Raw genomic sequence first — 18,360 nt, 5'->3', positions numbered from 1 at the left:
GTTAAACATTTTTTCTTGCTTTCATTGAGCCCACCAGATTGTCTTCACTGAGTTTGCATTAAAGTGTCAACAATCTGCTGAACGTTCAGGCAGCAGTTCTCAGCCTTTGGGTGCCAACCAGTGCAGTAGACCCAGTTCCTTCTCACACAAACAGAAATCACACAAAAGTTTGTATAGTTTAAATAATGTGACAAAGGTCAGCAGTCCCAGAAAAGAACTGGCTACATCTCTATTGCTTAAAAAAAAAAAAAATAAAGAACTCATAACTTCTTTCCTGTAAACTTCTCTCATTCTATAAAATGAAAATAAACTTAAAAGCTTTCAAAACTAAATTAAAATAATCTAACATGAATAGTTCAGCCTTTCCTGTGCTGTGCATAGCTCGCAGGTGCAATTCCTTAGTCCTTCAGTATTTTGCTAGAGTTTGCATGCATTAAAGGTATTTTAATAAAAGAACAGCTGCATACACAAATCCATTCATATGAAAATAACTAATATGATCAAATGTCTGCACAGTTATGACACACATATATTTTATTTCCCAAGGGAAGCTTCAAACTTTGACTAAACACATTAAAATAAAAACAAAATGGCAAGTGAAATAAGACTGTTGATCTTAATAACCTCATACCTTGATATCATCACCTCTAACTTGTAATATCTGGAATAATATCCTTCAAATATTCCTCTAACATTTCCCTATAAATTCTTAATATCAAGATTAAACTATAGCTCCTATAAACTTAATATTTGATATCCATATTTAACTTCATCTTGGGAAACTATAATATCAAAATTACCATAACCCATAACTTTTTAACAAAAATGGAAAAATTTGAATGTGTTTAAGTTAACATTCATGGCTTTTTTACATAAATATTCCTAGTGACATAAAATGGTAACTGGCTAGATTTACTTAATACAAAATTTGGTCCAGAATTCTTCTCAATATTTACGTACCCTACACTGATGCAGGACTAACTTCAACATTACCATGTTAGCATTACCTGGGACTCTAGCTACTCTGAGCCATGCCTTACTACCTCCCTTCAGTGAAGGGTATCATTTCTTTCTGATTCAGTCTATGATTTGTCCAGGTCTCAACTTTCTTTCATTAATGTATGTTTCCAATAATCGTAGAAAACCCAATACCTAGTCTTTTCTGAATAACCCCTTGTCTTGAATACAGATAGTAGAATAGAATCTGTCCCTTTAACAGGATCTGTCCCTAGAAGGTAAATAGCCAATATATAGACTTTATTGAAGGTGATAGTCACTGTGAATTGATTTTCTAGATAGATTTGATATAAACTAAAATCAGTTCTGTTTTCTTTCAGGTTTCTTTTGCTCATTACAGACATAAAATCTGCACAACACAGGAATATCATTTGATTTAGTGCTCTACCATACTTCCTTTACATGAAAACTTTAATGATACTTGTTTTCACTGGTTCGCTAACATCATAAATGGACTTCAGATTTTATTTAAATATTAAATAATATTGAAAGACTAAACCCAATAAGCAAAAAACTTTTTTTCTTTTATGAAAAGTGTCTCATGAGGGAGGTGTAGAATATAAATCACATGCTTCCTGGAATTTACTGTCCACCATTCATCTCTTCTCTGTTGGTAAAGTACACCTTGAAGCTGGGCACTTAATAAAGTAAGCAGATACATCTTGGCTTATGATTCTAGAGATGTGTTGCCTTTCTTTCCTTCCTTGTTTTTCTTCTTCTGTTTAAATCATAAAGCAGGCTTTAATTTAATTGAGAGAAATATTATCCTCTGCCGTTCTGCTATCTGATTCATGTCAGGGATCAAATGAAGGCTTTGATACATGTTAACCAAGCAATCTCCTGCTGAGCCACACCTGAAGCTCTGTCTCGGTGACTTCTACATAAAATCTAATATTTCTTCTTAAATCAGCAGTTCTTAACCTGAGGTCACGACCTCTTGGGGGTTGAAGGTCCCTTTTGCAGAGGTCACATATCAAATATCCTACATATCAGATTACAATTCATAACAGTAGCAAAATTAGTTATGAAGTAGCAATGAAAATAATTTTATGGTGTATCACAACATGAGGAATTGCATTAGGAAGGTTGAGAAACACTGTCTTATATAGTAAACACAGGTAACAGATCAGTGTTACTACAGCATTAGCGACATTTTTGCTCATAAAAACAACAAATGTTTTCTTATCACATTAGAATAGCTTCAAGAATCTCAAAATTCAAGTCGTAGTTTTTATTCCACAATTATACAATCAGACCCTCCATTAATTAACATATTAATTAAAAAGCACATACATATACTTAGTTGGCTTTCTTAAGGACCACTTCCTGCACATGTGTGGTGGAACAGAAGAGAGTGCAGCATGAGGACAAAAGAGAATGTGAGCAGGCACCTGATAACCAGTGTGTGAAAGGTGAGAGAACCTTGCTGTCTTCCAAGGTCACTGTTTTGGGAAACAAACCTCAACATGGGCACTGCTGGAGATAAACTCATTCAAATCAAAGTGTGAAGTGGTTATTCGCTGCTTAAAAATAGGTGTAAGATTCACGGGGTTTTCATTTTTGCTCTTGTTCTAGCACGGATACATAATTATATTAATTACATGGGTTAGAAAGAGAAAGAGGAGAAGAATACAGCAATATCCTATTGATTAATTTATTCAAAAGATTTTAGCAATGTTGTAACAGATTATTTATCTTTTTAATTACACATTAGGAACTGACAATACAATCATACTTGGCATCTTTGGCTCTGTGTCATGCACACAAATTCAAGTTGGGTTTCACTTAGAAAATGCAAATGGAAAAATCTTGGGACAACAATGAAGGAAAAATGACGTTTGGAAACAGATCAGAATGTAATTAAAATAACATGTCATTAATAATGGATAGAAATTGAGTCCAAGAAACAATAATATTGTATCAAATCTTTTTGCATGAATTCTAAGTGATCCATATTTACACTTCGCTAAATTTAAATGTTTACTCTTTGAATAAAGGATTATGGTTTTAATGAAATAATTAGTTTTGATAGAGCAGCTTACATAGCAATTGCTAATACATGCTTATCTTTTAACTTCATTTTATGAAGGGTTTACTTATAAAATCTAGTCACATTTTTAATACTATGTGTTAATCAAAATTCTGTTATTAATCAAATGTCAGGATAATCAAATCACAAAGAGAAAATGTTTGTTTGCCTCATAGTCCTGGAGGTGCCCTGGCTTAATTCTTTGTTCCATTCCGGGCCTATGGTGAGGAAGCAGTGATGGTGCTCACACTGGATCCCGGGCCTGTGGTGAGGAAGTATGTGATGGTGCACTCACTGTATCCAGGGTCTGTGGTGAGGAAGTATGTGATGGTGCACGCATTCGATCCCGGGCCTGTGGTGAGGAAGCAGGTGATGGTGCACGCATTCGATCCTGGGCCTGTGGTGAGGAAGCAGGTGATGGTGCACGCATTTGATCCCGAGCCTGTGGTGAGGAAGCAGGTGATGTGCTCGCACTGAATCAAACAACGGGACTATAGCTGGATTGATTTAATCCCAAGAAAATCTTCCTATGTATCCTGGGAAAAAAGTAAAAATACTTAATGCCCAGAAAGCAAGAGAGAAAGAGGGAGATACCTGGGGCCTGCTCTCCCTTTAGAATGTTCTCTTATCGGAAAGACCTGAACCTCCTACTGGGCTCCATACCCTAAATTTCCTACTACCTCCCAGTAGCACCTCAGTTCCTAAACACACAGATTTTCCATGACACTTCACTAAACCAGGAAATATTGACTTCATTTCATGTGAATAAACATCTTGTTCTTATTTGTAACCTAATTACACTCATTTTCTAATGTGGTTTAGCTTTTAAATCTTTCTTTAGAAGAAAAGATGTATTCGGAAGATCAAAGTATAAATAATTATCAAAGAAGTCCATCCTAACAGAATGAAATCACTGGCCAACTTTCCAACTCCCCTGAGGCATCTCACAAGGGGAAGGTGACAGTGCCTCTTGGAAGAGACTAACATGTGTAAATCACAAACACAGTGCATTCATTCAGCGTGCTTTCTTTACTGTTGACAAGCTGGCAGCTTCCCTTGGGAGGGTGTGGTGCCCAACAGTGGGAGAGTTTCTTGGGGAGATACAGCTGTACTAAAGGGGTGCCCGCACAAGATTCAGTCCGTCAACATTCAGGTGGGAGACATCCATCTCAGCAGAGGAGCTCTTGGCAGTAGACTGCTGTTGAAAGAGAATCACTCTCGTGTAGGGATATGATGTCTGGCAGGTCACCCACGCCCTTGTGGGTGGCCCCACACCTGTGCACACGTTAGCAGCACTAATCGAACTCAGGGAGTTAGTGGCAACAACAAATAAAAGAGGTGCTTGAAAGTGGTAGGAAGACAGCATGGAAGTGCCAAGGAAGTTGGAGGAGTTGATGGTGCACATATTTATCAAAATACTTTGAATAAATGTGAGTGATTTTCAAAGAATAATTCTGAAATTTAAAAAAAATCAGTCTGTAACCTTAAGATGGAATGTTTTAGTTGCATAATTCGCACTATTTTACAGAATATGAATTCTCTGACAAAATTTGTACTTTTCTGAAGAGCGATATAAACAGGATCTGCAACATAAAATTTATTATTTTTTTAACTTTCACTCTTCCCTCATAACTATTATGAAGCTCAGGTTTAATTCATTCTTTTGTGGTGAATACTCAGACACATGTCCATAAATTAGAGGAATATTCATAAGAATGGTGTCATGTCTAGTTACTGTAAAGGTCAGTCGAGTTGAAACACAGTGCACTCTGTTGAACCTTTGAAAATCACATACCAGGGGTCACACCAAGCTGTTCTTTCCAGGGCTTCCTATCCCTGTAGGTAGCCCAGGAATAGGCACATTTTGACATCTACCTAAACTTGGTCTCTTTTTGCAATATGCATATGAGTCAGAGGATGATCCACTATTTCTTTCTATAGCAAATGATATACTTGCAAAAAAAAAAAAAAACTGCCCTGGATTACCTAAAGTGTGATCTATAATTTATATGATTTCTCTGTCTACTTTAGGTGAAGTGCAACCTACAGAAAGTCATCATTTAAAGTTCAGCTTCAACTATACTGGTTAACATTTCTACATCTTTACTCAATTACCAGAAGCTGCTACCTTCTTAATTTCTAAGTATCTGACTTTCTTAGGAAATGAACGTTATAAGGCAGTTTTTTTTCTTTTTTCTTAATGGTTCAGGGAATCCAAGGAATCCTCAAACAATGCAGGTTACTGCCATTGCCTTTGATTGCCTCCCAAAATCTGAAGGGAAGTCCCTATTGCTGAAAACACAACATACTTCCGATTTAGAGGATTTAATCTAGAGGATTTAATCTGGAAGTGACATAAAAGCTTCCTCTCTGAAGATCAGCCTTCATAGTCCCAGATTGTGATATGCAAGCTGCCGAGGGGAGAAAGCAATCATCAGTCCTACTCAGCGGTAACTCCTGTGAACCAAAATAATAGCCAATGTAGCAAGGCATCTCTGACAGAGCAGCTAGTGGCATTTGTATCTTGATCATTACTAATAACTGTCTAATTAAAAACAAGGCCCACTTATCAGAAGGATCTCTTGCCCAGTACTGTAAAACCTAAAGGACTACACATGGCTCAGGATGTTGTAGATCTTAGAGGAGAGGCTACTGCTGCCACTCACCTAAACCATAATGTCTAACTGCTTTCTAAATACTCAGTCATATGCTCGCAGAGAAGTGTGGACCTCATTCTCATCAAAGAAGCTTCATTGTGTAGCAGAAGAAGACTGTTACAGGAAGCTACGATGAGTCAAAATGCAGAGAATAACTGGCCATGGTGTGCTCAGCCACAAGTGATACATATACAACACAACTACTACACCTACGGATTAGGGAAATATCATGCAAGAGATGACAGAAAGAGCATTAGAGCCAAAAGACCAGGAAGTCTGCTGTAACCTTGTGGTTACAAACCTTGTTTGTTTTGCTGTTTTGGTTTGTTGTGTTTTTGTTGTTTGTTTCTTTGTTTTGTTTTGTTTGTTGTTATAGGGAAGCTGTACCAATAAAGTTTCAACAATGTGGCTGCCTAAACAAGTACTGAACAATTCCCAAATCAGCTGACATCCCAATGTAGAAGAGTGAAGTATCCCAGGTCCCAGGTCCCATCGCTAGATCAAGAGCCACAATCAATTAATAACTTCTGAGAGAGAGAATTAGTCTCTCCAGGGGATTAGTCCCCAGATTGGTTATCCAATACCAAATTGTCAGCCCTAGACATATGCATTCAGGCCACAGTGAAGAGTCTCAGCCAACTGTATTCATGTTTATTTGTTCATATGTATATTAGCAACAAAGGTTAAAGAAGAGAAGGCTATGAACTTGAGGAGGTATAGACATGGCAAAAAAACAAGTGAGGGGGAAAATTGATGTAATTAGATTTTAATTAGTTTTTTTAATGTTAATAAATTAAAATAAGAACATATCCCATAATTGTGTTACATCACAGACTTATCTCAAAAGAATCATTTCTTGGGGGCTGGAGAGATGGCTCAGAGGTTAAGAGCACTGACTGCTCTTCCAGAGGTCCTGAGTTCAATTTCCAGCAACCACATGGTGGCTCACAACCATCTGTAATGAGATCTGGTGCCCTCTTCAGGCCTACAGACATACATGCAGACAGAACTTTGCATACACAATAAACAAATCTTTTAAAAAAAAAGAATTATTTCTAATAACAATTGTTGCATAGATGTCAGCATATTTTCATTATTATTTAATTGACATCTTTGTGTTATTTATATTGCTTAATAAATTTTACATATGAAATAATGATTATTTGTTTAGTAGATAAAATATTAGAAGTTTTGGTAATATCTAATAGATGAAGAAAATTATTATTTTAAGACATTTCTAGAAGACTACAAAGATTCAAGCAAAATTGAATATAAATGTAAGACACATATAAATGAATAAGATTTTTATTTCCTAATTTTTATCCAGCAAGTACTTATTCTTTGTGTGTCAATCATTGCAGATGAGATATCACATCAATAATGTGACTTTAAAGCTTCTAGAATGTCCCAGAGAAGAAAAACAGTATTTCAGAGCTAAAAAAGAAAAAATTCATCATTCCATGGAAAGCAAAATATTCTGATATCAAAAATTATATGATTAAAATCAATAAGTAGAAATGCATGTGCAGTCCTTTTACTTGACTAGAAAGCTCATAAAAATACTAGCAGTCCACTGTTTAATTTACTTTCTTAGATGTAAAATGGACTATAATTTTTACTATGTAAGATTTATTAGTAGTTTCTTCAGTGGAACATTATGAATATTTTTAGTATCAATTAACATTTCTAATTACAAGTAACTTACAATGGACTAACATGAGAAGAAGAGGTAGGTGTGGGAAAGAGGGTTGCAAGGGGTGGTCAGTATATATTATGTACATGTGTATGAATAAATTTTAATATCCAAATTTAATTAAAGAGAAAATACAGTTAATTCACAGAGCTATTGATCACAGAATCCATAACAAAAAGAATGGACTAATTAATACTCAGAAAACAAATAATGTATGACAAATAATTACTGTCTCAACTTCTCTTAAATTGAATATTTGCAGGAATAAAATTTTGAAAGCTAACGAAATAACCATTTAGAATTTGTATTTTTTATTTGCAGTATATAAAAAGTAAATTTGAAAGACAGAAAAGGTAAGCAGAGGCAGTCTAATTGGCAATTACTTTTCTCTGAAGCTTAGCTGCAAGAAACCTAATCCAAGTGTAAAGATTGCTGACCTCTGATGGCCTTGGTAAGGAAAGTGGTGAGGTGGTAGTGTTAGGGATGTCTGTGAAGGGTGGCCACATGGTAATTACATCCAGTCAATACCAGTTTCCTCCTTTACTAACATAACAGACACTTACGTAGCCTATAGAAATTTTAGTGTGTGACCTCCCAATTTAGTTCACAGAAAGGGGTCTTCCTGCCATCTAGTTCCCTCTTGGATCACTGGCACTTAGAAATTAGAATGAGCATTGCAGTAAGTGTGTGGAAAATCCCACATGCCAAGGAAGGAAGGTCTCCATTCCTAGCAACATGGACCTGCAATCTTTCCCAGGAGCCATGCAAAACAGTACTCCAGGCCTCTCCGTCTTGTGATGACAGTGTACCCAGGCAGAAAGACAATAGGACAAGATGTTTATGGACATTAAAAGAAATCTCTTCCTAGACAATGGGAAAAAATGTGAGCAATAAATGTTTGTCAGACACGAGATAAGATCAGATTTCTTATGCAATGTGTCAGAAATAATACATTCCGGAATGTAATTGAATATTCATACTATTTTGAAAGGTTTTTAGAAGGATCATGAGCTGTATGCCAGCTATATTGGCATTTTTTTTTGGCAAGCATGAAGAATGTGTACATGTCTTCAGAAACTTCAGAAGCCCTTGAGGTCACTGTTTTGAAATAAATGTATAAAGACATAGACTAGTGAAATGATTACAAATACAAAAAGAAACCGGTAGGCTGTCACACAGAAAACCAGGAGTTGAGTTAAATTCTATGGTTTTAATCACAGAAATAAAAGTGATTTCAAATAATTTCTGTGATTATAGTAACTAAAGCAAAGATATATATTAAGTTATCATTTTTAAAGGAATATGGTTTAAAAGATATTCAAAACATTTTAAAAATCATTTGTTGTTTGATTGTATCATGGACTAATTGGATCTACATGGGGAAGTTCAGAATAGGAAGAAAGAGGTAAAATTTGGTGAAGTCCAGAAGATCATCTGTCATGGTTATAAGAAAAATCTACAGACAGTTCCAGTGAGGAAAGAAGAAAACAGTGGAACTGAGCAGTAAAAATGCTCCTGTGTGTCTCTGCAGGATGCGGTTTTCTTATACATAAACAGTGTGATGTGTGTTTTTAATTCACTGTCCAAGGAACAGCTCCCCTGGCTTATTAGCGCCATTGTTTGATTCTGCTTGGGCCTCTTTGCTGCTAAACGCCTGTGCACTGTGTCCAATTTTCCCTAAACCTTGCGTTTTTAGTGACACGCTTCTCTGTGAAATTTGAGAGTGTTTACAGATTCACCTAGGTCCCACATATGTCTGACTACAAGTCTCAGATTTTTGTACAGCCAAAATAGCTTAGATTATTTCTTAAAGTCAGCTTTGGTGCTATTTCTTACAATGGTAGATATAAAATTCAGCAGGCCTTTTTTAGAAATAAGTAAACACGTTACGTGTTCTTAATGCTTTCTCACTCCACTGGAAATCTCTTGGGAGGGTATTGTCTGCCTGCAATTCTCTAGTTCACTTGGAATTTTGTATATTTTTCTAATGATACATTTCTTCGTATCAAAATGGTTTCAATCTCTTTCAAGGTATTCATCTTTTAAGTCCACAACACAAATTGTGTTAAAGTTCTAAATAAAATTTAATACACTCCCAATTACTGCCCAGCCCTATTATGCAGAAGCTGATTATTGGAGAATTGGAATTTGAGTGAGTGGAACATGGAGGCACACTGTGAAGCTCCCAGTGTGAACTTGGCATGGAAGGCCCTCCTGGACCCACTAAACAGCCAGATGGCAACAAAACACACCACAACTGTGTCATCTCACAGACTGGACACACCTCAGCACTGCATCTTGGTGTATTTCCAGCAGAGAGCACAGTGGTGATACACTAAAGGTGTTGATATGTATATAGTGTGTGAACTCACCTCCTCAGCTGTGAACTGCTGGAAAAGAATTGAAAAGAGATAAAAGGTGGAACAAGGAGGTATGAAAGCATCAAGGACCTCTTCTTATATATCCCTTAATCTTACTGGTTTTACATATTGCTATATTATTAATTTGAAGCCTGGAAGTTTATTAATATAGCAGTATAAGCAAACTTACCATTTGATCCTACAACTGCTTTGATACTCATTAATTTAACTCACGCTAAAATTATATTCAGATGATTTCAATATAATTTCAATTTATTAAACATGAGAGGCAAATTTTTATAATAGATTTATTTATTTTTTTAAATTTCTTCTTTAGCATGTGAAAACAAAGAGTGTTTATTTACCAGCATGCACGGTCAATCACTTATACAAAATGGTGAGCCGGGACAATGGCCCGTAGGTCCTTTCAAGCATAGCTAGGGAAATTCTAGGAACATCGTTTCTAATGAGATTCGTCAAACAAGCAGCAGTTACATTAATAGATTTTTTTTGTTTGTTTTTTTTTGTTTTTTGAGACAGGGTTTCTCTGTGTAGCCTTGCGCCTTTTCCTGGATCTCACTTGGTAGCCCAGGCTGGCCTCGAACTCACAGAGATCCGCCTGGCTCTGCCTCCCGGATTTTTTATTTTTTAATTTCCATATTTGGACATACTTGGGCGAGTCCCAGCCTGTTTCAGGGGGTTACAGGAACTGTCCTTTTTTGGTCGTTGGTTTGAGATAGTGTGGGACTGACTCGGGCCTTGTACGATCTCTCTCTCCCTAGTCAGTGGCGTTGTTGATTAACAGCCCTTTGTTTAAGAAACTTGAACAGATCCAGTTTGTGAAATGTTGGAAGTTTAGACTTCTCAAGCAAGACCAAAAACTTGATGTCCGAAGTTGAAGTGTTTTGCAGATCTATGTCTTCTTTGCTGACTGCAACACACTTCTTTCGCTTGGGCTGGTTTCATTCTCTGTTAGTAGCCTTCCTTGGCAGGTATCCCACAGCTCTGGCATCTCCGGCATCTTGGGTTTATAGTAGATTTATAGCACAAATATCACCAAGCACATTTTCAGCAAACGGACATACTAACTCAAGTCCAAAAATTTAATTTTTAAAAGAACACTTACCTCCAAGTTTCTCATGTGTTTTCCTTTAAGGTCCCTCATAAACGAAGCTATGAAATCTAGTTAGGGTGAACTTTTGACATGCAAACTCCTTGAAAGAAAAGTGAAAAACTTCTGTTAAAACTCTGGTTTTTGACAGTTACAGCATCCCTTCTTTCTGGGTTACCAAACGAATCTTTTCATCTAACTATTTTATACTGAAAATCTCAGGTGCCATTGATAACGGTAGGGAAAGAAGTACTTATAAGTAACAAAATCCCACATATCTTAAAATTATAATTTACTTATATTTAAAATATATAATTATATCACATGCTACATGTCATGTATATAGTACATAATAGCATGTGTATAAATTTGAAACACACACACTCACACACACACACACACACAAAGTTATCTAGTCCCTGTTTCTCAAACTGCCTATTAATGTAGCCTAAACATTTTCATCTCTAAATTTTTCATATTAGAAAAATATCACTTAAATTTAGATGACTATAATAAATAAAAGTATAGCAGTGGCTTCTGACAGATTTTTATTTTATACAGTGTCTATGTTAATAGATTGAAGAGCCCTTGCAGCTTTGGTGACTAGGACCATAATTCAATTTTTAAGTATTTTTATTTGTACCCATGTGTCATTTTTTAGTTATGGAAAACTATCTGAAGCAAGAGATTCTGGTTTATTTTCTTCTAGCAACATTGCCATTAACAATGTGAAGTTTTAAATCTATTATCACAGGGTCGATGGCATAGAATTTGATATACTGCCTTTAACTCACAAACATTGGACAATATAGATAAACACAATTAGTTTTAGGCATTAGAGCAATAAACAATGGAGAACTCTACAGCCTGAGAGAAAAGAAGTGACTTGGGAAACTCTGGTAGTTACTGCAAGCTTTTATCAGTAAAAAAAAATCAAGGATAATGGAAAGATATGTGAACCACATCATGGAAAGAAGTCCACTGTAAGTTCTGGAGACAAAGGGAAGGGTGATAGAAATGTGTGTGGATTTCTGAAGCACACAGCAAATAAGTGTTCCCCAGGGAAAAACAGCAAAGTATTCAGAGGTTGATACACATGATCCCTTGAGAATTTTCTAAATAGTATCATAAATATATATTATGTATAATGTCCATTACCAATTATTGATTATAGATAATACAACTTATAAATGACATTAATAACAATGTTTAAGGAACCACATACAAAAGTTTCTGAAATACAGAAATTACAGGAATACAAAATCTACTCAGTCATATTACAGATGCCTCAATAACTATGGAGGGATCATTAGAAGGTCTAGAGAAGTCACTCCTAAAATCGAAGCGTAAACTAGTGTTGCCCACCAGTGGGATCATCCTACTATACAGCACAAGTGCTGATGATCAAGCAAACCTGAAAGTAACCTTCATTTGCAATTAAACTCTGTGCCAAAATTTATTTAAAGCATTTGAAAACAATTTAAATATTCTACAAGTAATATATACTGTCACTGTCCAATGAAAACACTAGGTTAATAAAATCTTAAGAGATTTAAAAAAAAAAAAAAAAAAGGATGAGAAAGCCACTGCTGCCAGTTGACATTCTAAGAAGGTGTGGCTGAAAAACACTTCTAAAACTAAAGACAAGTGATGCTGCAATTTCAGAAAGCCATGGCGTGGTGAGCTAAGCAAGCGAACTGGATCGATGAAATATATACTTGACTACAACATTTCAAAACATGGTGGATAGTAAATAAAAGACTGTATAAATTTAAGCATATGACAAACAGACCAAATGTCAAATGTTCCTTCTTCTGGCTGAAATATTGAACTTTGGTGTTGTTTCCTGAGCCCACTCCCTTCCCCTACTTCCATCTTAGATTCATCTTAATCTTGGGTTTTTCAAACATGGTTCCTTCCATCTGTCAACAAATCTCCAACTCCACTTTTTTTAAATTCAGATTGGGTCTGAACATATTATTAGACATATCTTTCCCTTCAAATTTTTGTCACAGTGTGATTAAATATTGCAGGGCACTAAAATACTTTATATTGTCTCTGGGATCTAATATAATTTATAAAAGGAAAGAAAATATGTGTTTCATTTATCACTGTCAGATATTAGAACAGTCCCTTATGCACAGCAGGTAGTCAAAATGTTTTACTGGATGATGAAAGAAGAATTATGAAAATTTAATTTAGAAACAAAAATAATTTTACATTCTTCATGTTTCACTTGTGACAACTGATGAAGGTGTTAAGTTGCCACCCAATCTATACTTGGAAATATTTGCTAACATTTAACTAACTTCTCTCTGCTTCTTTTGCAAAACCAGGAGTGCGTTACTGCTGAGTTCAAGATATAGATCAATTTTAAATTCCCAAATGAGGCACGCATCCAATACAGGATTGTTCCAACTGGTAAAATTCTGATGTGTTTGTTTATCTTCTTAATACCTTTAAACATACAGTGTGAAGGTCTGTTGATTGTATTGATCATGGCACATCCTGTGGAGTTTTGTTTTGCTCTCTTCCAAATAATAGGCTCACCTTGAAAATGTAAAGGTCAAAACTTGGTAAAGGTTAAAACTTCTTGATTGACAAGCATTTATTTCTTTCGTGGGATTAAGGTTCCTCTAAGTCACTGTCACTGATTTTCTTCTGCCAGAAGCTATAAAGCTTGTCCAACAACCATAGCAATTGGATGAAAATAAGGAATAGAAATAAATCAAATCAAACCATAAGAGAATCACCAAGGTGATAAGATTCCTTCTGATAGAATTTTATATTGTGGTTTATATTTGTCTTAACAGTTTTCCCAGAAGATTTTGACAATTTCTAATGTTCAAAATCCAGTTATTAGAACTGGCTTTTAAAATTTTTGCATTAATGTAGAATCATATGAGAAATTCTATTAAGCATTGATTGTGCAAGGTTTAATTTTTTTCTGAAAGATTTCTGGAAACTGATTGTGACATATTTTCAGACATCATCTGGAAAGTTTATTGCTGATCAACTAAGGTAATGTTTCAATTATGGAAGATGCAGAATTTTACAGATCTGTACAATATTATCCCTATAGTCATCAATACTATAGTAAAAATCTCATAATCTGTTGAACTATGCCTAGATAATATTTTATAGATAATTTTAAAAATTAATATAACTTATAACATACAATTACACTAGATTTTTGTTTCAGGAAATCTAACTGGACATATTTACTTTATGTCATGAAGTTGAATTAAAAAATATATAAACGAAATAAAAATCAACAGTCAAGGACAGACACAGAGCTAGTTTCAATACTCTGTTCACAGAAAGCTGCAACATCACTTGTTTATTTTAGTCACCGAGTTTATTTTTATGATTTAGCATAAAGGGATATCCATTCTCATTATCACTCTACATAGAGTAATGAATTCATGTGCTGGGCTTCTGTGCAGAAAGTAGACAGAACTGTAGCTAATTTTCAAAATTAATTCCACATCTCCATTAACATGATGACTGTCATTATGAGGAACATGTGCTTATATGATTAAGTAGGAAATGTCATTGGAAAGAGCCTGGTGATATCTTAGTGCTTTATTGTGTCCCAGAGGAGCATTCCAACAGTTAATTCAAATATGAATCAACACTTTAAAAACAAATATTTTAAAAAGTCTCCAATTCCATATAATTATTTAAATTGAATTAGAAATTGAAATAAATTAATTTGAACTTAAGTCAGAAAATTATCCTTAAGATAAAAGCATTTAAGGGAACTAGAAATTTAAAGCAATCAAAGAATTCCTTTTTTATACTCTTGAATGTAGTTTGGCAGAATAATATTTTTTAATTTTTCAAAATTATGAAAATGTTCTTTACAAGAAATGATCTGTAATGCATTCATATACCAACTTCTGTACATTTACTTACTAACATTTGAAGATAACATCATAGTGAAATATGTAAAAAAAAATAATAATCCAAATGACCTGACATGCTGCATCATGTCCATTTCTGCATCATCCTTCAATGACTACTTCAAGTCTTCCCACATTGCTGATTCATTCATTCATTTATTTCCTCATACATTCAATCATTCATTCTCATGTGGGAAATTTCTTTCTGGATGGCTCACAGTGACCTGAAAAGGTATCTAAACTAAATTTAAAGTTTGAATTTCATAAGAGTTAGACAAGGGTGTACATTTCAGATCAAGAGATATACCCATTATGATTTACAAATTTCCCCATAATGTTATAGATATGTGATCATCCCCAAAGTTTAAGAACCTGGGGTTTCAAATTTCCAGATAATGACTTGACTTCAGTCAATGTATTTCTTTGCCAATGTATTTCTTTGCCAATGGTCCACAAAAAAATGTTTAAAATGCATCATTGAAATAATGTTTTCTGTTTCAAAATCTGTTGCCGAGTGGAAGTACATAGCTTGCACTTCATGACTGTGTAGATGTAAGCTTAGACATTAACTCCACCATTTAACACTAAAGTATCATAGAAAATTTCTGTAATTGCTTTTGCACAAATTTCCAAAGTTAAAAATAAAAGCACTTGCATCACTGGTTTACTCTGAAACTTTGCACACATTTCCTATGCATAAGTAGAACTGTAGAAGCATTTGATATTTGAAATGCTATTATCTGTTTAGTTGGTAATAAAGATAGGAAAAATTATATTTCTCCCTAGAAATTTTAACATATAAATCATTAAGGATCAGACAAACAATTTCCAATGCTGAATGCCTTGTATTTAAATGTTTATCAGTAAAGAGACTTTATTATAATTTATAAAGTACTCATTATGTATTAGTTTTAAAAAGCATATTGTAGGACTTATTAAATTATATGATGAAGGCTACTCCAACTTCTACTGTAAGAACAGGAAATAAAAAGGCATTTAGTGGTTACAGATAATAGAGAGAGAGAGGAGAGAAGGGTAGTACATCAGTTTAGTTAACACATACACTGTAGATCTGTGCGTGTAACTATTTAGCAGTGTGTATTTAATATATGTTCAGAAGTTATGTATTCACTCTAAGTACTAAGAACTGCCCAACTCTTTTATGTATCATTAGATACAGTTGTATAAAAAAGTCTTTAATCAATGATTATCACAAATTCTACCTATATGAGTCATTTAGAGTTTAAGCAACAGATAAAAAAAATTACAAAAAAAGTAACATTTTAAAATGATGTTGTTTGCACTAAAATTTGAGTTTTCATTTTTGGGGATGGATTTTTTTCATTTTTTATTGAAAATAGATTTTTTCATACAATATATTCTGATCACAGTTTTCCCATCCCCAATTCTTTTCCATTTCCCCATGTACCCAAGTTCACATGCTTTCTTTTTCTCTCTCATTAGAAAACAAGTATCTAAAAAAATAAATTCAATTAAAACCAGAATAAAACCAAAAAAACAAACAGGGAAAAAAGAGATTTAAAAAAAAAAGCACACGAAACACATATAGATGGAGACACACACACATTTTCACACACAGAAATGCCACAAAAATACATAACATATAATTAAAAGACCTATAAAATTAAAAAAAGCCCAGAAAACATAACATAAAAATACTCCAAAAATGTCATTGAGTTTATTTTATATTGGCCATCTACAGCTGGGCATTGAGCCTGACTTTAAATGTAGTTTTTGTGCCCAGTGGGACTCCTTTGGTGAAAACTACTTTTTCCTTGTAAGCAGTTGGAAATAGCTTCTGGGTTAAGAATTGGGGCTTGTGTCCACTTCCACTTCCAGTAGTGGCTTAGCCCTGTGTAAGCCTTGCACATGCTGCCACATCTCTGAACTCATATGTGTGACTGTCTTCTTGTGTCTAAAAGGCCTCTTTCATTGTTATCTTCCACCCAATTGGCTCTTACAGTCTTTCTGCCTCCTCTTTTGCAGAGTTCCCTGAGCCCTCAGGGGGAAGGGATTGATTAAGATATCTCATTTTGAGCTGAGTATTCCAAGGTCTCTCAGTTTCTACATATTGTCTGGTTGTGGGTCTCTTTTGAGGCCCGTCTGCTTCAAAAGAAGCTTCTCTGACAGTGGCTGAGCAAGCCACCGATATAAGTATAGCAGAATATCGTTAGGAGTTGCCTTATTGCTATGCTCCTTTAGCAGATTAGCAGCACTTGGTTTTCCCCTAGAACAATGGCCTTAGGTTATTGGCCATCCAGGCAATGTTGGGTATGTCTTCCATCTCATAGAGTAGACCTTAAATGCATCAGATATTGGTGTGCCACTAATACACCAATGTAACTTTCAAACAGGTCACCATTGTAGAGCCAAGGGTTTGTAGTTGGGTTGGTGTTTAACTTTCTCCTCCGGCAGAATGCAGAGTACCTTTCAGTACCATTAGCCAGTAGTAGTGAAAGCTCTAGGTAGGCACCAGTTCTACTTTTCCATGTCCAATGAGCTATTTGGTGTTGCCTTCAGGAATAGGTTTTCACCAGAATTTGTGGAAAGTTGCCAAAATCCTTGACAATAGCTTGAGTTGTTTGAGGTTTCCAAGGATCCCTTTGGCCAACAACTCAATTACATATAATCCATTTCTGGCACAGGAGGTTTTATTTAGTAGAAAGAGAAATCTAGTTGGGGCTTTTTCTCTACTGTTATTGCTGATTCCATTTAGATTTTTTAAAAAATATATTTATATATTTTAAAAAGCTTCTACTGTAACAGGTTTCCATAGAACACCTCAAGTGACCCTTAGATTTGGCTGTCCCTCCCCATATACCCTCATTACTCCCCTCTCTAGTCCAAGCTCCTCTGTTAATCCATTACAATATATTCTGTTTCCTCTTCCCAGGAGATCCTTCCCTTTCCCATAATCCCTTACTCTGTACATAATGATATATTTTACTCAACAGCTTTATGATAAAGAAATGTCATTTCTAGGAATCACACACACACACACACAAATAGAAAAGTTGTGATGTGATTATATAATTCGCAAAATATATTTCTAAAGTTCATTAAATAATGTTATGTAGAACTAGAGAATAAATAGATTAGGGCCCAAATCATACTCATAATTGTTCACACATAGAATATAACGACTTAGTTATCAGCAGATTTAAGAGAATTCAAAGGATTTACAAATAACTAACAGAGTCCGCATCCCTCCTTGCCCTCGCCCTCGGTTGTCTTCCCTTCTCTCACCACCCCCTTCCAATCCGTTTATTCTAAACGTAATTTTGAATGCTTCTTGGATAGAGTAGTACTTTGAAATCAAATAAGTTTTGCTATTAATACAAAATTATGAGGTAAAATTTTGAAAATAAAATATTAGAGAAAAATTGAGAGGTCTATTACCACCTCAGAAATCTCAGTCATGCCATCTTAGCGATGATGACCATGTGACTCAGTGTGGTAAATCTCTATACCACTTGAAACCGTAAGAGAGAAAAGAGGTCATTCCCTTAGTAGGCTTGAGAACAAAGTCTTCCCTCTGTAAGGCAATTGTTAATTTGAAGGTTTGCT

General features: G+C 35.0%; 1 pseudogene; it reads left to right on the top strand.

The window, feature by feature from the left end:
* The first annotated feature begins 3,283 nt into the window (after nucleotides 1-3,283).
* Nucleotides 3,284-18,360, top strand: part of LOC128118003 (heat shock protein HSP 90-beta-like) — a 196,018-nt pseudogene continuing 180,941 nt past the window's right edge.

This window comes from Peromyscus californicus, unplaced genomic scaffold, assembly GCF_007827085.1.
Source record: "Peromyscus californicus insignis strain IS unplaced genomic scaffold, ASM782708v3 Scaffold_21__1_contigs__length_65335640, whole genome shotgun sequence".
NCBI classification, from domain to species: domain Eukaryota; kingdom Metazoa; phylum Chordata; class Mammalia; order Rodentia; family Cricetidae; genus Peromyscus; species Peromyscus californicus.
This window is presented reverse-complemented; position numbering and strand designations above follow the sequence as displayed.